General features: G+C 38.8%; 1 long non-coding RNA gene across 1 annotated transcript in view; it reads right to left on the bottom strand.

Annotated features, from left to right (window-relative positions):
* The window catches only part of LOC140511261 (uncharacterized), a 40,023-nt gene extending 22,070 nt beyond the window's left edge, over positions 1–17,953 (bottom strand). The window contains exon 1 of the long non-coding RNA XR_011969483.1: positions 17,773–17,953. This is a non-coding gene — a long non-coding RNA (uncharacterized lncRNA). The remainder of the gene's footprint in view (positions 1–17,772) is intronic.
* Between the last annotated feature and the right edge of the window lie 5,233 nt (positions 17,954–23,186).

Here is a 23,186-nt window from a genome sequence, read left to right as displayed (position 1 = left end):
AAACAGAAAATGAAAAGCACCCAGGCCCAATGAGCCGAGGGAAGCATGTTTTCCTGAAATTGTTGATAAGCATATCTGTCATTGACACCTGGGGTGAGCCCCTGCATTTGTTTCCCCAGGCTCTCTCTGCTTCTGTTGTTGCAATGATTTAATTTTGGGACAAGACCAACCCCCACCAGCGCAGCTGTGAAAGATTTGCTGGTACAGGCACCAGGCATGAGAGATACAGTGCTTGCCCCTGCAGTTATTAAATCAAGGACTATAACCCCTTAGAAACCTGGTACAAGGAGTAGGTTAGATCTTATCTGGTTCCTCCTGGCTTTATACTTATCTTGTTCTACAGGCTTCTGTTTTAAATTAGCATCAATGAAATAGAATTAAAATATGGTACAGTTGCCTTTAGGTTACTCTATTTTACATTAATGTCCTGGGCGAATCACTGATTGTCACTTTTTGAGTATTTTCCACTTAAAACTGTCATTTGAGTTTTGGAGAAGATAAGAATGATTTATTTGGCTTCTTTTTAACAACAACCCAAAAAATAAAGCAGATTTGACCATAAAGAATGCAATAAAAGTGTGGGGGGCGGGAAAGGAAAGGAGAAAGAAAGAAAAGGAAAAAGGGATGGACAGAAACTCTTGGAAAGTCTCATGTGAATAGTTTTAGGGACTAGGAAAGTGGCCAACAGCACAGTCCTTGTGTCACTTTCCTCTCCATGCTATAGACACAAGGGAAAAGGCTTAGAATACAAACTGGACCTTTTATAGGGTTTTAGATAAACCTGGCACTCTACAGCCTTAAAGACTAGGCTCTTTTGTTTATTTATTTCACATCTACATCCTGTTCAAGTTGAAAAGCATCACAGATTTTGAAACATACATCACCATAATCTTCAAGTCTTAGATATGACTGCACTTGGATGTGGTAGAGTCATAGAATTATGGGGTCTTGGAGGCAATCTATGCAGCTCCACCTTAATCTAAATTGGCAATACCTTTTACAAGGTTTTGTTGTTGTGGTCACTGAGTTGTTATTCAGTCACGTCCAACTCTTTGTTACCCCATTTGGGGTTTTCTTGGCAAAGATATTGGAGTTATTTGCCATTTTCTTCTCCAGTTCACTTTACAGATGAAGAAACTGAGGCAAACCAAGTTAAGTGATTTGCTCAGTCACGCAGCTAGTAAGTATCTGAGGCCAGATTTGGACTTAGGAAGATGAGTCTCCTTGACGCCAGGTCAGGCACTGTGCTACGTTCTTCTTTACAACCTCATTGGCAAATGACTATACAGACTCAAATGATAAATCCCATCCCTTGCTGGTTATGAATTCATTTCTGGCTACCTTAGTTCACTGAGATTTCATGTGGGATGGCATAGATGCCAAATTGCTGTTATAGGGTACCTTTATAACAGAACTTCAAATCCTTGGGGCTCAATGTAGCCTGACTGTCCTCTTGGTCTTGTGTTAACTGCCCTGGGCCAGTAGCTTCATTAACAGGCTCAGCAGATTTTGTCTGAGTTTTCTGGAAACCAGAATCTATTATCACTGGAAGGTCTTAGGTCTATACAGCTACCTAATACAGAATATATGGTGAAACTTGGCCCTCAGTCTAATTATCTAAGGCAGAACATTGTGAGACACTATCTTCACCCACCGTTAATGGTAGATAGGAATATAGTGGAGAACCTAAGACTGATTCTGCCTAGCAAAGGACAGGAGGCATCTTCATTCCATACACTGAAAATATCAATACTCATAGCAGTCAGACCCAGCCATCAAGTCTACCATAATCTTTTTCATGTCCCACTCACAAATCCTAAGTCTAACCTTCACCCAGAGGATGCAGTCAAGAAAAAAGAGCCAAGATAATCTCAGAGGCACATAAAATCTTAGAGTAAAAGGGAAACTTAAGAGATCTGCTAGTCCTGCCCTCACTTTACAAACTTGGGCACAGAGAGGTGACATTGGAGGCAGAAAATCTAACCATTTAGTTAATAAAAGGCACAACTGGGACTTTAACCCAATTCTTCTGAATTTTTCAAGTTCTAGCTCAGTGCTGTATCCCTTCCTGTCAGAGAAAAAAATTTACCAGAATTATTTCCCAGAATTCTCTGAACTGAGACTTAAGTAATACTTGATTGTTCTTGAAAGAAATCCTGCACTTCCAATAAGAAGAAATGATTCTGCTTAACTCAGTCTTTCACAAGGACCACTCAGTCACCAGACAAAAGCGAAGGTATTTCTGGCAGTCTGAATTGAGAAAGTAGAGTCATTTTACCTATTTTTAGAAATGGTTTCAATGGAGCAAGAATAGTCAATGGCCCTAAACAGAGAAGAAGGGGGGGGGGGGAGGAGGAGGAAGGGGAGGAAGATATGGGAAGAAGAAGAAGTAGCAGTAGAAGGTAATATTTATACAGTGCTTATTATGTATCAGGCAATGTGCTAAGATCTCATTTGATCCTCACAACAATCCTGGGAGGCAGGTGCTGTTATTACCCCCATTTCATAGATGAGGAAACTGAGACAAATAGGGATTAAGTGACCTGCCTAGCATCACATAGCTAATAAGTATATGAAGCTAGATTTGAACTCAGGTCTTCATGATTTCAAGCCAGGCACTTTGTCCAATGTATTACCTAGCTGAAGAAGGAAGGGAGGAAGAAAGGAAGGAAGGAAGGAAGGAAGGAAGGAAGGAAGGAAGGAAGGAAGGAAGGAAGGAAGGAAGGAAGGAAGGAAGGAAGGGAGAGGAGGGAGGAAAGGAAGGAAGAAAGGAAAGGAGGAAGGAAGGAAGGGGCTATTAAGCATTTACTATATGCCAAACATTGTGCTAAATACTAGAGATACAACTATAAGTAAAAAGACAGTTGAGATAGATGAATTAGATTTGCTTTTAGCTATTTTTTTTATTTAGAGAGTTTTAAAATCTAATTGGTAATGCTATATTAAACCCAAGAAGGATAGTTTATGAATATGGGATCTACAGCCAAATTTCCACATTTGGTAGAAATTCTATATGAGCCATGGAAAAACTGGCACTGGGACTCACTGAAAATGGCAACAGATAGTCCCCAAACATGTGCAGTTCCATTTGAATAATGTAGCTTCCATATGGTTACTGTGAAAGGGGAATTTGCATTCTGACACCCTTCTGCCCAGATAGCCACCCCATTGTCACATCACAATATACAGAGTTAGTAAGTCAACAATCACTTATTCATCACCTACTATGTGCCAGGCACTGGGCTAATAATCATTGAGGATACTACACACAAAAAAGGCAAAAAAAAAAAATAAACAGACAAAACAAACAACCCAGGCCCCACTTTCGAGGAGCTTACAGTAGAATTGGGATAAGAACATGCAAACAACTACGTACAAACAAGTTATACACAGGATAAATTAAAGATAATCTCAGAGGGAAAGCACTAAGACTTAAAAGAACTGGGACAGACTTCTGTCAGAAAGCTAAGACTTTAAGGAAGCCAGGAGGCAGAGATGAAGAGAGGGAGGATTCTAGGCAAGGCAGGTGATAGTAAATAAAGATCCACAGTGAGTAGGTGGAGGATCTTGTGTGAGAAATCATAAGAGGCTAAGGTTACTGGAGACAGAGTGGGAATGGGTTGACAAGTAAGATGTAAGAGACAGGAAAGGTTGCAAGGATCCAGGTTGTGAAGAGTTTTGAATGTCATACAAAGGATTTTATATTTGATCCTGAAAGTAGTATAGAGACACTGGAATTTATTGAAAGAGGAAGGGAGTGTGACACGGTCAGACCTGCACTTAAGGAAGATAAATTTGACAGCTGAGGGGGGGATAGACTATAATAGGGAAAGACTTGAAGCAGGGAGACCAATTAAAAGGCTATTGCAATAATCCAGATATGAGGTGGTAAGGGTGTACAACAAGGTGGTGGCCATGTTGGGGGAGAAAAGGTTGCAATGAGGATAGACATGAAAGGAGTTGGCAAATGACTTGCAGGGGGTGAGAGAAAGTAAGAATTTCACTTAGGTTGTTTGCCTGGGTGATTGGGAGGATATTGTCTATAATTCAAGATGTCCAATAGGCAAATGGAGATAAGAGATGGGAGGTCAGGAGAGAGGTTAGGGATGGATAAGTAAATCTGTGAATCATCAGCACAGAGACAATAATTGAAACCATGGAAGCTGATGAGATCACTAAGTGAAATAGTCTAGAAGGAGAAGAGAAGAGGGCCAAGGGAAGAGCCTTGGGGGACATTTACAATTAATGGGCATGTCCTAGATGAAGATCCATCAAAGGAGGTTGAGAAGGAATTGTCAGACAGGTAATAGGAAAACTGTAATAGTAGTTACATGAAAAACAAGATAGAAGCAACTATTAAGGAGAAAAAAGTGATCAAATATATAAAAGGCTAAAGAAAAGTCAAGAAAAATGAGAATTGAGAAAAAAACATTAGATATACCAATTAAGAGATCATTGACAACTTTAGAAAGAGTAGTTTCAGGTGGAAGATGAGGCTGGCAACCAGATAGTAGAGAGTTAAAAAAAGAGAATGAAGGGATGGAAGTGGAGGTGTGGGTTGTAGAGGTACTTTTCAAGAAGTTTAGTCATAAAAGGGAGGAAAAATATATATATATATACACATATGAAGATAGCTGAGATGGTTGGATCAAGTGAGGGGCTTTTGAGGATAGGGAAGGCATGGACATGTTTATGGACAATAGAGAAACTAGATTAGAAGATTAGTATACAGGGAAATTAAAGATTACTGAAAGACTAGGGATGACATAAGGGGCAAATACTAGAGAAGATATGATGGAAAGAGATCACCCATGCATGCATGCATAGAGAGGTGCCATGTCTTCATTTAAGATGGGTAAGGGAAGACAGGGAAGACATAGTTCCAGAAGGCATATGAGTGAAAAAAGGTGAGGAGGAACAAAGGAGCACTTAGTGTTTGGTCTCAACTTTGTCGGTGAAATATGTGGCAAGGTTCTCAGCAAAAGAGGAAGGGGAGTTTTGGGGAAGGATGAAAAGGTCCAGAAAAGTTGTTGTGGTGAGTGGGGTGGTGAGTCAATTGGGGAACTGTAAAATGATTATCTTGCATCAGTGAGGGCCCAGTTAAGATTATGTAACAGAAATCTGTAGTGGACTCAGTCAGCATAGTTTCATGATTTTCTCCAATTTCTTTCAGCAGCACATAAGTAGGAATGAGGGTGACAGATGGTGGGAGTAATCCAAAACTGATGCTTTGGCAAGGGCATGATCATCAATAGGATAAGGGGGCAAGGGACTTGAGAAAGAGGACAAAGAACTCATCCACCAAGGGATTGAGATGATACAGGGAAGAGGATTCATCAGTGTAGGCATGATTGCCTGGAAAAGAACTGAGGGAAAAAGAGATTGGAGGTCATGGTGAAGATAAAAAACAGAGTTTGGGGATACAGGACTGAGGAAGAGGTATAATGACAGCAGATTCTGATCAAACAAGGAAATTTTGGAGTTCATGAACATGGGAGCGAAATATCTGTGTCAAGATCAGGGGCATAACCATCTATGTGTAACTGAAGTATGGTAGAGGAGTAGGTCATGAGATAAGATAAGTTGAGAAATTTTAGGAGGTTAGAGTATTTGAGAGAGCAGCAGTATATATGTTGAAGTCTCCTAGTACATAAGTAGGAGTTGGGAAAGAAAATACTGTGATCTAGGCACTGATCTTATTGAGAAAAGAAGGTGAGTGTTCCAGAAGCCTATAGACAACAGCTGCAAGATTTGTGATTGGGTGATAAATAGGGATTGGGTTAACTTCAAAAGAGAGGTTCCTGAATGATGGTGGTAGAGGGATAGCTTGAAAGTAGCAATGGAAAACATGAAGTTTTCCAACTCCTCCACCTTGACCACTGAGTTGGATGGATTATTGCAGTCAGTCCTGGAAAGATGGTAAGGAGGTTATGTCATTAGGAAGGAGCAAGGTCTCAATGCAAGACAGAAGATATCAGGAGTGAAAAAGGAAAAGATTTAAGATAAAAGCAAGTGGTTATCTATGGAGCAGGCATTCCAGAGTGCACAGTGGAAGGGGTGGATAGTTTTAGAATGGGACAATGGGAGGAGGGGAAATTTGGATTGAGGAGTAAGGGAATAAGGGAGTGGGCAGTGAGGGATGAAGAATGAAGTAAGAATGACAGTTGGGGGTACTAAATCCCTGAGTTGGGGAGGGGGTGATGAAGTAGGAGTGTGTTAATCATTGGAGAATTTCAGGTTGCTATCAACATCGAAGACTGACCTCAGAGTAGAGGCCTCTCAGGACATTAGGCTGTTCTGATGAGGGAACTAATGGGGGAAAAGGGGAACCAGTGGAATAATATTTCCCTCTTTCCTCTCTAAGCAGGAAGATGTAAGGTAAGGAGAGCAGTGTGTGAGGGAATTATATTTCTCTTCTTACCCTCTAGGCAGGAAGAAGCCAGGCAAGGAAATTGGCAGACAACAAAATATTAAAAGCATTTATCAACTTGAAGTGAAAAGTTTATCAAAAAAATTAAAAATTTGAAGTTTCTAGCTCAGACACTCTTGGTATAGCCTGAATTTTTATTTCCCTCACCTTATGTTCTGAGGTTTAGATTTTGGGGGTTTTTTGGTTTTTTTTACAGATGCGTACCAAAGTCCTTTTAGAAAACATTGCTTGGTCTCAATGTCATAAGAGGGGGGAAAACATCTCCCTCTTAATAGCTCCTACTATTTCACTGTTCCCATAGCAATTAGCACTTGAATTTCTGACCAGCAGCCAAATGATTCCATTGGCTTCACTAACACAAGACCTCAATTCTCAACAACAAACACAAAGGCCCTACAATAAGATTTAATTCCCCAGAGAATTTTGGAATACCATCATATTTTGAGAAAATGGCCAAAACCTCTGATGATAAGTAGACCCCATGAAGCACAAGCAAAAAAGGAAAGGGAGAATTCCATAAATGTAGGGTCAGTGTTCTTCAGATCCTATAGTTTCCTGCCATATAATTACACTGCAAGGAGTCTAGACTCAGTACCAAATAGTGGACAACCTCAGAGGGTTGAGACAACTACATTTTCAAAGATGATGTCCACCACTGGTGGGAACCTCCCTGACAGTTCTGTAGTGTTTGGTCTCAGGTGAATGGGGAGACAGGATTCTTTTAGTCTGTATTGATAGGCTAAGCTGTGCTATCAGCAGCCCTTCCCCCACCATACTTTTATCCACTGTTTGATCCACTGTTCTGAGTTTGAATGAACCAGCCACTGAAAAGCTTTGGATCTCGATTTCTAGATATGTAAAATGAGGTGGGATGGACTTGATCATGTAATTTCAAAGTTTACTTCCAACCCTAAATCTTATGATCTCACAGTGGGTAGTTGATCTGTAGTTCCATGGGATTAACCACCAACCTCCCAAGGCAGACAAACTCATTACAGCACCTTCTGCCCAGCATGAGTAAATGGGACTTTTGTACTTCAACCACCATGTCATCAGCCCAAGTCACTTCACTTTATTCACGTGTGCCTTCTTTCCCTTAAAATACTTATCAACCCTTGGTGGTTTAAAACTTTTCTCTTTTCACCTCTCATTTAATTGTTGTTTCATAATAACAAAAGGTTTAGTTCAGACTTCTGAATGGCGGCCAAATACATAGATGCATATCACATTTGTGTTGAGAAGAGATAGCATGGAATAGTGGGGAGAATGCCAAACTTAGAGCTAAGAAAACTCATATTCAGATCCTGCCTGTGACACTTAAAAATTATGTGATCATTGACCTTTCTTAACTTCATTTTCTTCATCTATAAAATAAAGAGGATTGACTAAATAGCCTTGCTTGTCCCTTCCAACTCTAAATCTATGAGTCTATCATCCTATGACTCAATTTGGCCCTGGGTTGACAAAATCAAGTTTTTCCATCTCCTTAAGAAATCTGCAAATTGCCTTAGGATGCCAGATTATTCCCCTAATATATGTTATCAAAGGATATGAAAAAAGAGTTAAAAAAAGAATTACAAATAATTAATAACCATGTAAAAGAATGTACCAAATCATTAATAACAGGAGAAATCCTAATCAAGACAACCCTAAGGTTTCATTTTAAACTCTGCAAACAGGCAAAGATGACAAAGGATGGTAACCATCAATGTTGGAGGAAATGTATGAAAATAGGCACACCAGTATGTTATTGGTAGAGCAATGAACCAGTATAACCATTTTAAAAATAATTTTAAATTACACAAATAAAGTGATTAAAATGCCTATACTCTTTGAGCCAGAGATTTCGCTATTAGACTTATACCCCCCAGGGCACCATTGATAAGGGGAAAAGAAAGGGAAAATGGAGAGTAGAAAGGAATAAGCACCTACTATGTGCTAGCCACTGTGCTAAGGATTATTTATAAATATAATCTCATTTGATCCTCATAACAACCTTGCAAGGCAGGTGCTATGATTATCCCATTTTACAGTTGAGAATAGTGAGACAGACAGAGGTTAACTGACTTCTCCAAATTTCACATAGCTACTAAATGTCTGAGGCTAGATTTGAACTCAGGTCTTCTTGATTCCAGGAAGTTTTACCAACTGTACCAGTAGCTGCCTAGTTCTCCTGTATTTACCCCCCCTCTCTCAATTCTTTGTAGCAACACTTTTTGTAATAGCACATTGGAAACAAAGTAGATGTTCATTGTTTGGAAAAAAATCCCAAAAAATAGTGAAACATAAATGTAATGGAATATTACTGTGCTATAAAAAATGACTAATATGATAAAAACTGAAATCTGGAAAGATCTGCATTAACTAATGCACAGCGGAGGCAGAGTCAGGAAAACAAAAGACACAATAACTGCAACAAGGTAGATGGAAAGAATCCCTCTCCCACCTCCCTCTCCCCCCCCCAAAAAAAAAACCAAAGGTAAATGTTGCAAAATAAAATAAGCATGACTTGAAAGAAAAGATATGTGAACACATCCCAACCGCTCCCCCTTCCTTGAGGTAGAGGTACTTAGGTGTCAGTCCAGCCCTTACTTTGCCCCACCTCACACCAATGGCCTTGATAATCTGTTTCTCCACCTGAAAGCAAGTTACACTTGCACTGGAACTTGGCTACTATCTACCTCCTACCGCAGACTAGTGGGACATGGAGAGCTCCCCAGTACACCACTTAATGTCAAGAAGGGTGGAGTTTACGGTCTCGTCTTTATTCTGTATCTTCCTAGTGTTTATTTCACCTCTGAATCCTCTCTGCCATCACCAGGACCTCTCCCCAATGAGGAAAGCATCATGGAACATGTAGTTCAGATATCCTCCCATGGACAAGGGACTAAACCAAGAGTCAATAGTCCTCCTTCAGGCACTAAACAGCTGTAAGCTCATGGACAAATTACTTAACCTCATGAAATCTCATTTTCCTCATCTCCAAACACTTCTGCTATTTGGGGGAAAAGCACTTCAATACTTAAAGTGCTACAAAAATGTTGGTCACTACTGTTAGATGCTTAAGCTGTTGCTGAGGCCTTTTAATTGGCCTGCTCATGTCTGGTCATAACCCTCTTTCAATCTGTTCTACACTCTATTACAAGACTGGTGCTTTCTGGTTCAGTCGTTTCAGTCACGTCTGACTCTTCATGACCACATTTAGGGTTTTCTTTGCAGACATACTGAAGTAGATTGCCATTTTCTTTTCCAGATCACTGTACAGATGAGGAAACTGAGGCAAACAGGGTTAAGTGAGCTGCTCAGGGTCACACCACTAATAAGTGTCTGAGGCCAGATTTGAACACCTGAAGATGAGTCTTTCTGATTCCAAGACCAGTGCTCTATCCACTGTGCCACCTAGGTGCCCCCTTACAAGATTAATCTTCTGAAAACATTGGATTAATCATGTCACTCCCCTGATCAAAGTATTTCAGTGTCCTTCTGTTGCCTATCAGATCAAGCTCTTTGGTCTGGCAATGAAAGCCTTCTAACAGTAGGCAGCCTCATCCCCAGAATCTGTCTTGTGCTCTCTCCCATCTCCCTAACTTCATTTATGACTTTTACCTTTCCTCCTTCCTCTCCTCTCATCATGCCTATACAGTAGACCTGTCTTTCAAGGCCCAGTTAAATTTCTAGCTCTTCCAAGAAACCCTCCCTGAACTTTCTGGCCTCATTGTTACTTCCTTCTTTGGACAGTCATAGCTTTTTCTTTGTCTAGTTCTATTGCTAGTTCTTTTTTCAGGTACGCAAAGCAAAGAGAGTTTATAATTCACCTTCAGAACCAAGAACTATACCTTATACATAGTAGGTGCTTGATAAATGCTAATGGGTTATCATTACATCTCCCCAAAATACTATTCACTGCTTTTTTGGCAGAAAATTAATTACAATACTTATTCTAACACAAAAATATGATCTATTAAAGAATACAATGCCAAATATAGGTACAGAAATGACTGACATTTATGAGGAGAGTTTCTATGGACCTGAGACTGAATGGATGTATGGAACTCTTTGTGAGCAACTCTCTACTGAAGTGGATCCACAGCTACTCTGAGATTTATAGTTCTGGAAAGTTTCCTAGAGCAGTGATCTGATTTTTTTTTATCAAGTACTTCTTCCTATCAGCAAAAAAAAAAAAAAAAAATGTTTAAGCACACAGCTCTAATATGTATGTATTTACTTATTTGTGAAGTACAGACAGACTAGGTCTATACCCCAAAGAGTTCAAACAAAAGGGAAAGGATATGTACAACAATATGTTATGGCAGTTCTTTTTGTAGTGGCAGAGAACTGGAAACTGAGGGAATGTCCATCAATCAGGGAATAGATGAACAAGTTGTGGTGTATAAATGTTATAGAATATTATTGTACAGTAAGAAATGATAAACAGGATGGCTCAGAAAAACCTGGGAACACTGATGCAAAGTAAAGTAAGCAGAAATAGCAGAATGTCATATACAGTTACAAAAATATTGTTATAATAATCAACTGTGAAAGACTTAGCTACTCTCATCAATACAGTGATCCATTACCATTCCAATGGACTCATGATGAAATACGTTATCCACTTCCAGAGAAAGAACTAATGAACTGGGTACAGATGGAAGCATATTTTTTCCTTATTGCTTTTCAAGCAAGGTGACTAAAGTAGAAATGGTTTGTATGACTTCAAATAGATAACGGGCATCATATTTCTTGCCTTCTCAATGGTTGGGGGAGGGGTGGAGGGAAGGTGAAAAATTGGAACCGAGGATAAAAATATTTTAAAAATATAATATACATAGGTATGGACAATTTTTTCTTCATTTACAAATCAGGACAATCAAAACGGCTTTCCTTCCATTGGGAACATTAGTACCGAATGTCTGTATGGCTAAGTATAGTCTGCAAGTAGATCTGATAATGGTAATATTCAATAATACTCAAAACCTTTTAATGTCCCGTACCTACTGAAAAACATGCAAACATCTTAACCTGTCACTTGAGGTTCTCCATATTCTAGTACCTACATATTTTTACCACATTATTTCATAATAATGGTTCAACCAAGCTGGCTTACTATACGGTTTCCTTTTCCTTCACTTACACACATGTATTTGGGGCAGTTAGATGGTGCAGTGGATAGAGCACCAGTGCAGGAGTCAGGAGGACCTGAGTTCAAATCTCACCTCAGACACTTGACATTCACTAGCTATGTGACCCTGGGCAAGTCACTTAACCCCAATTGCCTCATCCTGGGTCATCTCCAGTCATCCTCATGAATATCTGGTCACTGGATTCAGATGGCTCTGGAGGAGAAGTGATGCTGGTGACCTGCACAACACTTCCTCACTCAAAAACAAAGTCAAGTGCAAGTCATGTCATTATTTCTCTGATGGCATAGTCTTCTTCAACAACGAAGGACGAACACACACACATATATGTATTTGTATATATGCGTGTGTATATATATGTGTGTGTGTATACACATATATATACATACATGGATGCTTATATTATGGCTCATGCTATTCCCTTTGCTTAAAAATTCTTCTTCCCCACTCATCCTGACTTCTGACTGTTGAATTCACATCCATCAATAAGGATTCAACTCAAAGACTTTCTTTATTCCTTCAGGAAAAAATTATCTTACCCTTAAGAGATTCTATAATATACAATCTTAACAGTACCATAAGAATATAGATTTGTAGCTGGAAAGGACTTCAGAGGCCATATAATCCAACCCCCTCATTTTACATATGAGGGAAAAAAATCCAATCCCTTATTTTACATACGAGGAAACTGAGGCCCAAAGGAGGGGAAATGACTTTCCCAAGGTCATACAGACAATAAATGACAGAGACAGCATCTAAACCCAGGTCCTCTGACTCCAGAGTCAGTGTTCTTCCCAACGTTCTATTTTGCATTTTAATTATTAATGTATATGTTCTGGAGAACCTCATCACCTACCATATAGGGAATCTCTCTGACTTGGACTTTGACACCGGATCTCCTCCATGACAGCAGAAAACCCCTTTGGTGAATATATATCTCTTTGTTTTATATCTTGCCTAATATTAATATAGAACAACTCCTTTGTCGCCATGTCTTTCATAAAATCTTGCATTATTATATGATGACGTGCACAGTAAAACTTTGAGTACAGAGTTATATGTATCATATCCCTTAACCCGTTTGTAATCTTCATGAAGACCCAGACTATGTCTTATTTTATCATTATTTTCTCTTCCCTGATATTTAGCACTGGGCTTTGTACATTAGCAGTAAATAAAAATCAAGAAATAAAAAAAAAATGGTCTGCAAGTCAGACAGTACAAAGAGAACAAAAGACCCAGGCAGACAGACAAATCCTTGTAAAACTGAAGCTCTAAGGAAGCTAGCAATGACATTTTGACCAGGCATTTCTAACTGTACAATAAAACTGAAGAAAGAGTTAGAAAAGGAAGGCTCGTGTCGTACTTTCGATTATATAGCTTCATCTTGTGACAGGTCTCATTCCAACTTTTATTTTCTCCATCCCCAGATTTTGTTCTTGCTGTGTTGCTGCTAGAATACACAGTACCCACTTCCCAAGGAGATGACTCACACCATGAAACAAATTATTTCTATTTTGAAAGTTTTAGGGCTCCTGTTAGAAAGAACTTAAACCAATTTAACAGCTAATAACAAGTTCTCTGCAGAGAATTTTTCACCCACTTCCTCTTCTTCCAGTAATTTTTTTGAAAGAATCCCTGATGTAAAACAACAGTATAAACTCCTTGAAGCCACTGGTGTTCATATCTTTCTTTGGGGTTTCCTGTGGTGCCTAGCAGAGTGCTAATAAATACTTGTTGAATCAAAAACAAATATGTTGTTTTTTTATGTTCAGAATATAGTTTAACAAAACAGGAAAACATGAACTCCATTATAGCCCAGATAACTTTCCTAGGTAGATTCTGATCATACCATCCTTCACAGTAAAAAGAGCAGGAGGGAAATGAGATAGAAAAGATGATAGGTAAGAAATAGGTCTGAAGGAAAGCAGAATAGGTCTATGCCCTTGGTCCATTGCCCCTCCCCATTACTGATGGAGCAAAGAGGATTTACTCTGACCTCTCAATTGCTCTCTTTTCTCTAATTCATGTTTTAGATATGTGCCAAAATAATCTTCCTGGGTACAGCTCTGACTCTAGGATCACAGATTTAAGATTGGAAGGGAGCTCAGAAATCAGCTAATCAAACACTCTCATTTTGACCAATGAGGAAACTGAGGCCCAAAGAAACAAAGTGAGCTGTCCAAGGTGACTCATGGTAAGTAACAAAGCCAGGATTCCAAACCAGTTTTTCATTCTAAATCCACTATACCATATTTGTCCATATTGTTTCTCAGTTAAGAAACTTTCAATAACTCTCTAGGACAAATTAGATAAAATATAAACTTCTTAGCATGGTGTTTAATGTCCTCTCGAAGCTGATTTCAACCAAGTTTTTATTCTCCTTTTTGTAGTTATCGTTAAGTCATTAACAGTTGCCTTCGACTCTCTGTGACTCCATTTGGGGTTTTCTTAACAGAAATACTGGAGTTGTTTGCCATTTCCTTCTCCAGTTCATTTTACAAATGAGGAAACTGAAGCAAACATGGTTATATGACTTGCCCAGGGTCACACAACTAGTAAGTGTCTGAGGCTGGATTTGAACTCAGGAAGATGAGTCTTCCTGCCTCCAGGCCTGCACTGTACCACCTAGCAGTCTAGCTAGTATTTATATAGCAACTACTATGTGCCAGGCTCTGTGTTAAGGACTTTAACAATAAGGATGAGGGACCATTGGATCATCACAAAAACCATGACAGGTGGTATAATTTATCCTCATTTGACAGATGGAAACTTCAGGAAACTGAAGCAGAGGTTAAGTGAGTTATGCAGGATAACACAGCTAGTAAGTGTCTAAAGCCAGATGCGAACTCATATCTTCCTGACACCAAGCTGAGTGCTCTATTCACTGCCCCACCTACCTGTCTTACATCTTTCCTGTCTGAATGGATACACCAAGCTCCTTCAAATGAGTATAAATATCTTCTAGGAGGCTCTGCAATTTCATAGGACTAGATGCATTCACCAAAATGTCATCCACAAGTGAGTACCTCTGGAGGATCTCACCATCCACAAGAAATCCTGCTTTATATTTTTTTTTATGTTTATTATCACAACATCTTTGAACAGAGCTATTTCTCTTGTTATTCCTTCCAAAGAATCCTGAAAAATCTTGATACCTGGAAGGTAAACAATCCATAATACAAACCTATAAGGCAGTGCTTTGTCCTACCAAGGCAAATGCTTTTTTTCATAATCAACAATTTAACAATTAGCCCAGTACAATCTTATATTTTCTATACCTTTTGGTCATTTGTGAGATAAAAAAATAGATTTGATCCATTGTTGAACATCATTTGAGATACCCTTCTTATTCCCTATTAATACTCCCATTGAGGGTACTCTCAATTCATGTACTGATGAACATGATAAAGATTTTGTGTAGATGGGCATGTAAGGTTGATAGTTTTCAAAGACTTCTGATATGTAATATATATGTATATATGTTATGTATTTACATGTTTACATATATGTTATATGTGTGTAAAACAATAATGTAGAGGTATAGTGTCAAGACTTCTTAGAAGAATTAGACAGACCTGTATTTCAAAATAGTAAGCCCTTTCATTGAATTTATCAGTAGAAGGCTACTCAATGAACTGATACCCAAAATGATTGCCCACTGCAACATATCAGACAAATGATCATTGAGCATTTGCTTCAAGACCTCCAATACCCAAAAGCTCACTACTCTACAAGGAAATCCATTCCATTTTAGATATCTCTAAGTATTAGGAAGGAATTCCTTATATCAAACTTCAATTTTCCTCGTCATAATTTTTGCCTATTGCTCCTGTTTTTACTATCAGAAGCCAAATAGAACAAGTCTAATCCTTTTGTCTACATGGCAGCCTTTCAAGTATTTAAACACAGTTATCAGGTATTCACTCTGTTTTCCATATATGACCCAGTTAGAGGAATTAGATTTTCTAATCCCTGCAACTGTTCTTACAATGACATGGACTCAAGACCCTTCAACATTCTGATTGCCCTACTCTGAATGTTTTTCAGTTTATCTATGTACTTTTCTAAATTGCACCTAGTAACAAGCTTGCTACTTTGAAATTCAACATTCCTCCCTTGTCCAGGACTAGGGGATTCATGAATATGGTCCATAAATTTGCATTTCAGACCAATTAATCCATACTTGTGTGCATCTCCCAAGAGTTTCTGCAGGAAATTTATTAGTGCTTTAGTGGCTGCTAACTCTTGAACTGGGAAAGCCCACTCTTAGAATTTCTCTTCTTAGGTTACCAAAAGGACATGGAAATCCCATGTGCTTCTGTCCCAAGGGAGGCATTTCAAGTTCCTGGACAGAGGGACTCTGTTCAAGAACAGGCTTCCCTTACCCAGGATCATATCCACTCTAATGCATGCTAGTCTGTCTTCTGAATAGGAGAAATAATCAAGGACATCTAAAAAACCTCAAACTGGTGTGCTAGCTTACATTTACATGAATCACTTATGGACCATGATGAAGGACAATTCCTCTGACCTGTCCATCTTCCTGTATCCTCATCAGCCAATCATCTTGAAAGAACCTCCAGTTACTAAAAACCAACCAGAAGTTCTCTCTATGCTATCAGCAAAGTAGTATTGACCAAGCCTACATTCCCCATTGCTAGAAGTTCCTCAGATTCCTCCAAACAAAAGTTCATACCCTGGAATCTCATCAAGTTGATTTAAGAACTCCAAGCTGACCATGGTCAACCACAGTCAATTATCCTTACACATTTATTGCTTCTAAATTTCATCTTATTAGACTAAACCCAAAGTTCTAATATGGCAGGATCTTTTTGAATCTTGACTCTATCATCAGTAGGCTAACTCTTCTTCCTCAATTATTGTCATCTACAAATTTGATAAGATCTATGCCTTTATACAAACTTAATGAAAATGTTGAACAGCTTAAATCCCTGAAGCATTTTACAGGAGACCTCTTTTCCTGAGTGACATCAAATACCATCAAATCACTATTATTTGAGTTCCGGTGTTCAACCCAAATCCATCCTTTTCTATTTTTTTCATCCTTTTGTTTTGGGTTATTATTTCTTGGTATTTTATCATGCCATTCACTTCCCCTTGCCCAATTCTGGTTTTCAAGGAGTCATTTTCTTTAAGATTTTGGGTCTCTTGCTGAGTAAACTGAGCAGAACCAGGAAAGCATTGTACATAGTAACAGCACTATTGTGAGATGACTGACCTTGATAGATTTAGCTCTTTGTCAGCAATGCAATGATCTAATTCCAAGACATGATGGAAAATGCTCTCCACATCCAGACAAAGAACTATGGAGTCTGAATGCAGATCAAAGCATACTATTTTCTCTTCTTTTTTGTTTTGTCTTTCTCATGGTTTTCCCTTTTTGTTCTGATTCTTCTTTCACAAGATGACTAATGTGGAAGTATATTTAATATGATTGTACATGTATAACCTATATCAGAATGCATGGAGTCTTGGGGAGGTGGAAGGGGGAACAATTTAGAACTCAAAATCTCATAAAAGTGAATGTTGAAACTATAAATAAATACATTTTAAATAAAAGCTTCTGGGTCTCTTTTTACAGTTGGCTGACTTTCTTTTCATAATTTTCTTGGTTTTCTTAGACTGTCCTTATTTTTTTGCTAATTTTTCCTCACTGTCTCTTATTTGATTTTTAAAGTCCTTTTTAAGTTCTTCTGAGAACTCTTTTTGGGAATGAGACCATTGACATTGCTGTTTGGGGTAGGAGGGGCTTTTTTTTCTTCGATATCCTCCTCTAAAAACCAACCCAGATCTTCTCTGTCCCCGTAGTAGCTGTCTATGGTTGAGTTTTTTCTCCTTTGCTTACTCATTTTTATTTACTTATTTTTAGAGCTTGTTATTATAATCACTTCTAGCCTTGTATGGGGGATGATGTGGGGGATGGTGCCTCTGGCCTCAGTTCCTTCCTATTGTTATTTTCTGAGCTTTGCCTACAACCCAACCATGGCAATCTTTTCCCCCTCCAAGCCACAGCTAAGGCCCCCACCCTCACTATGCTGGAAATACTCTTGGCTCCCTGAGGACATTCCAGTGACTGTAACCTTCAGTTCTCCCCTCTAGCCTAGAACCCAAACCAGGAACTCAGCTCTCCTCTAAGTGTCCACAGTGAGCAGTGTCCCCATTCCATGCTTCTCCACTCACCCATCATGTGCAGGTTTCTTTTTGCCCTCAGTCCACAGCTCACAGTATCTTGGCAGCACAACTGGCCCTGGTGTCCCTTGGCAGGCAAGGGTCATTCAAGGTACCCCTGCTCAGATGTCTGACCCCACACACACTGTCCCTGAGGAGAGAATTCATACAGCTGAGGCCCTGCTGTCCCCAGGGCTTCTTGTTTGTTGTTTCCATGGAGATAGTCCGGAGGTGTTTATAATTCATTCAAGGTGAACTTCCATCCCTGGGGTCTTTCCTCAGGTTTTCTCCAGTTATCCCAGGAGGACCACTGTTCTGCCCCAATTCTTGTTTATTTTTGCCACTCTACATTCACCCCCAGGTGTTATTCTGTCTCGCTAGTGGAGGTAATCTGGAGAGCTTGAAATTTTCTGACCTACTCCATCATCTTCCCAGAATCCCCCTCTCCCAATTCCATCAAATCAAAGGACCACCTATCTCACTTTGCTCTATCTTTTTCTTTTTTTACAAAAATAGAATGAAACTGTTCATCAAATACATTACTAAAATCCAGGCAAACTGTATCTATGGCTTTCTTCTGATCTACCAGTTTAGTACAAGGAAGAAAGAAAGAAAGAAAGAAAGAAAGAAAGAAAGAAAGAAAGAAAGAAAGAAAGAAAGAAAGAAAGAAAGAAACAAACAAACAAACAAACAAACAAACAAACAAACAAACAAACGAAGAAACAAAGAAAGAAACAAAGAAAGGAAGAAACAAAGAAAGAAAGAGAGAGAGAAAGAAAGAAAGAGAGAAAGAAAGAGAGAGAAAGAGAGAGAAAGAAGGAAGGAAGGAAGGAAGGAAGGAAGGAAGGAAGGAAGGAAGGAAGGAAGGAAGGAAGGAAGGAAGGAAGGAAGGGAGGGAGGGAGGGAGGGAGGGAGGGAGGAAGCAAAGAAAGAAGGAAAGAAAGAAAGGAAGGAAGGAAGGAGTTTAGTGTTTCATGACTTACTCTTGATGAAGCCAAGCACTTTGTCATCACTGCTTCCTTTCCTAGTAATTTGCTAATTTTTTTCCATAGTGATACATTCTAGAATTTTTTCCAGGAATTTAGAATTAAACTCTCTGGCCTGAAGTTTATGCATATCATTCTCTTCCCCCATTTTTGGAAAATAAAGGCAACATTTGCCTTTCCCTAGTCCTGCAAAACCTCTCCTGATTTCAGCAAGCTTTCAAAATATCCATAACATTAGCACTGTGATCCTGCCCATCAGTTCTTTCCATATGAAAGAATGAAGTTCATCTGGGAGAGGTGACATGAATTTATCAGGTGTAGTTTGGTGCTGACATACAATTTTCTTCCTTATTTTGGGTGTCAACTTACTGTTTGCCATTTTGGTTCTGTATTTTCCAGTTCAAAAGCCACTTTCCTTGGCAAAGATAAGAGTAAAATGAGATCCAAGCAGCTCTGTCTCCTTTGTCAGTTATCATCCCATCTATTCCAAGCAACAGTGCTATGCTTTCTTTTCTTTCTCTAGTTTAACTTAAATATTTATTTTTGTTGTCCTTAGGTTTCCTTTACAGTCTCAGATAAATCCAAGCTTTTACTCAACACTATGCTGATAGTACCAAATTACTCTGATTTTTTTTTCAAGCTCTATTTCCTGGCTTTATTTTCATTTTTCTGGGACCCATGGGCTAGAGAGGATCATTAGAGGGAGAGGAATGGTCTTGCTCAGGTGTATCCAATTGATTTCTTCCCCTCCCCCTTTGATATCACAGGCAAAGAGGCAAGGTTGTTCTAGAGATGGAAGTTAAAGGTTCCTAACAGATTCCAGAAAAGTGAAATGGAAAGAAAAGGTGGAACATGGAAGATAGAAGGTGTGGAATGTGAAAGAGAAGAAACAGCTATCCAGGAAAGACTAGGCATGAAAATACAGAGGTTTTTTTCCCAGTCACAAAGTAATACCTGACATTTGTGTAACCCCTTAAAATTACAACGTGTTTCCACATAGTTATTAATGTCTCAATTTCAAAGATGGGGGTCATAGAGTTTAGAGCTGAAAGCAACCTTTTGAGATTATAGGATCATAGAACTACTGGTTGAAGAGACTTCAGAGGTCATCTAGTCCAATGCTTTCATTTTGCAAATGAGTAAACTGAGGTCAGAAAAAGTTGAGTGACTTGTCCAAGGTCACATACATAGAAAATCTTATTGGTGAATTTGAACTCAGGTCCTCTAACTCCATAATCACTTCTTTTTCCACAGTATCCTCTAATCTAACACCTTCATTTTTGAAGATTCTAAGCTGCTTACTCCCCCCCTCAAAAAAAAAAGACCTGAAATAAGAGAAACATTAAAGTGACTTGCCCAGAGTCACACAGGTAGTAAGTAGCAGAGTTGAGATTCAAACTCAGGAAACTGAGGCTCAGAAAGGTTTGTTGATTTGCTCAGAGTCACACATATCATTAGAATTGGAGACCAGACTCAAACTCAGATCACCCTGATTTCAAGTTCATTGGACTTTCCCTTAGACCTTGACGCTGAGTTCTGTAAATATAACTCCAAACATAGAAAGCTTTACATACTGCAAGGGGGAAATGAGTTGTTCCTTCATATATTTAACTAACTCACTTTTGGGGATGAAAGAAATGTATGCCGAATAATTAATTGTTTTCTAAACCTTAACTCATAAAACAACTTTAGGCTACTGATTGCACTCAAGCTAAAATTACCAAACAGATTGAATGTTGAAAGGGTGCTAACATAAATGTCAGTTTAAGATATCAAGGCAAGTTAATGCAGAGCATGTCACTGTCATCAAAAGAAGGAGCCAGAGCCTTTCCTTGAAGGAGATTAATACCTAGTTTGTGTACTGTCCAGGGTCAACACCACCCAACCAAGCAATCAGTCACAAAGAGTAGTTAGGAGTCAAGGTCAGGGATTTAAAGCAAATTTAAAACAAAAATCAGGTTGAGGTAAAGAAGCCTGATGAGTAATGGGAGGTGAAGCTAAGAGACTAGTAGACCAGAGATGGAAGGAAGGAAAGAAAACACAAAAGGTGGAACCAGAGTAGCGGAAGAGAATATCTTAATTAATCTTACCATGGGATAAGTTACTTAAACTTAGACTTCTATTCCCTCATCCATAAAGTGGACTATAGAATGAAGTGTATGGTGTCTGAAGTGCCTTCCATCTCTAAAGCTTTGATTCTGCCTGGCAGTTAAAACCTCATGTCTCCCAAATACCCCTTCTCCTACCTTCCCAGCTCAATCTTGATAACTGCTCTGGACCCTGATAGCTGTAGGGTAAAAGAGTGTCCACAAAGAACATGTTCCTATGCACTTAGTTGCATCTAACAGCCAAATGTCACAATTCTGAACAGTGTGCTGAAACTCTGGGTTAATTTCCTATGATGCGGAATGTTCACCATAAAGCGTGCCAGTGAAATTGGACAGATGAGTTTTCCGTTGCTAGGCAACCTCACTGCAGAATCCTCTTCCTTCCCTTCTGAGTGCCCCTATTTCATCTTCTCAAACAAAAGTTAGAGCACTTCCAGGGCACTTAACAGCAGACACGTATTTAGTCATTACATTAATAGACACCCAACAAGTTTTTGTATTAGAAACTACACACTGCAACAAACTCGTCAGTGCTTTACAGTTATGATCTTGTGTGTTACAGGAGAACTTGTAGTTTTCCAATTTACTCATTTTTGTCTACTCAGTCAAGGGTTGAGCCACTTCCATTTATTTAGGGCTTCAGTTACAAAGTGCCTTACGTACATCCCATCTAGTTTTTTAACAATTCTGTGCAGTCATCAGGGTCAGAATTATTACCTTCATCTTACAACTGAGATAGCAGAGGCACCCAGAAGTCAAAGACTTACCCAAAGTCACCTGGCTGGTAAGTGATGGAACCTAGGCTCCAATGCAGTTCATCTAAATTCAGGCTAAATCTTTCCACTATATGACAATGACTCTATAGAGAATAGTTCATTGAAAGATACAGAAATAAAAGTGGTACAGTGGAAGTCAAAGTTTCACAGGAGAAAGGGCACTGGATTTGGAGTCTGAAGTTTAAATGGCAACATTAAGACTACTTGTGTGAACTTGGGTAAGTTATTGAATCACTCTGGACTTCAGTTTTCCCATCTCTAAAATTGTGATTAGAATTGAAGGATCTACCTGTCAATAATCGCCATCTCCATGCCAGAAGTCTAACAAAGTACTACATTTCTGCAAGTGTTATTTTTTCCATTTTGCATATAAGAAAAATTAAGCTAAGAGAAATTAACATGCACATTTTCACACAATTAATAAGCCAGAATTCAGGTCTTCTGACTTCTGACTGCCAAACAAGTACTCTTATCCACTACATCAGGAAAAGGTCCTTGCGCTTGGGAGAGATAAGAATGTTTGTGTGAAACAACTATAAACCAGAGAATAGAAAACTAAATATTCTTTTGTATGGCACACATTATAAGGACAAGGACAAGGACTGGGACTAGACTGTGATCTCCTTAGTATAGAGAAGATCCAAGCATGGAAACTCCTTCGACTAGTGGAGGTCAACACCTCTCCAATTTAGTCTTAAAGATATACGTAAGAGGCTAGATGACTTGTCTGTGGTCACATAAGTCATACATAGCAAATGGACTTGAACCAAGAACTTCCTGACTTCAAAGTCCACTCTCCATAAACTACAGCAAAAAGGGGCCTTGAACCAAAAAAGTCTTCCTGGCTTCAAGAACTCTATAAACTATGCCATGCATGCTCTCACAGACTACAAGGGCAATCTTAATTCATAGAGCTATCCTCATCAATGAAAAGGAACTGTTTGTTGGAGAGGAAACAATGAATAAAGTGGGGAAAAGAGACTAGGTATAGTCCAACATATACTCTAGATTTAGGAAAAACAGATTTTTAAAATGGTTTTGAGAAAGAAAGATAGGGTGTCATGGACCAAACTTGTCCAAGAGAAATAAGCCTAGGGAGGATAAAAAAACTTCAAGAAATTAAATTTTAAAGTTACAAAGGGAATTAAAAAGAAAAGGTGAATTTTTTATGAGAATAGTATGAATTCACAGAAAATTCACCAGGAAATAGATTTTAGAAGCTATAAAGATAGAAGGAAAGGCAGGGAATAAAACATATGAAAGCAAAACAGGGATAAGAAGTTTCCAGATCATTAAAATTTAGAATGAACTGAGACTATTGAAGAAAACTAAAGACAACAAAAAAGTTTTTATAATTATATTGAGGAAAAAAAGAGAAGCCCAGAAGAGGCAGGGTCACATGACATGAGGTCAAGTGGATGTTGATAACAGACTAAAGGGAGAAAATGAAAGTACAGTTATCCCTTCCACGTTGCAGCTTTCCCCAACATGGTTTCAATATATCACATGCTGGCATAAGAAATTAATGGGAATTTCTGAGGAGTTTTGCAGAAGGT

This window comes from Notamacropus eugenii, chromosome 6, assembly GCF_028372415.1.
Source record: "Notamacropus eugenii isolate mMacEug1 chromosome 6, mMacEug1.pri_v2, whole genome shotgun sequence".
NCBI classification, from domain to species: domain Eukaryota; kingdom Metazoa; phylum Chordata; class Mammalia; order Diprotodontia; family Macropodidae; genus Notamacropus; species Notamacropus eugenii.
This window is presented reverse-complemented; position numbering and strand designations above follow the sequence as displayed.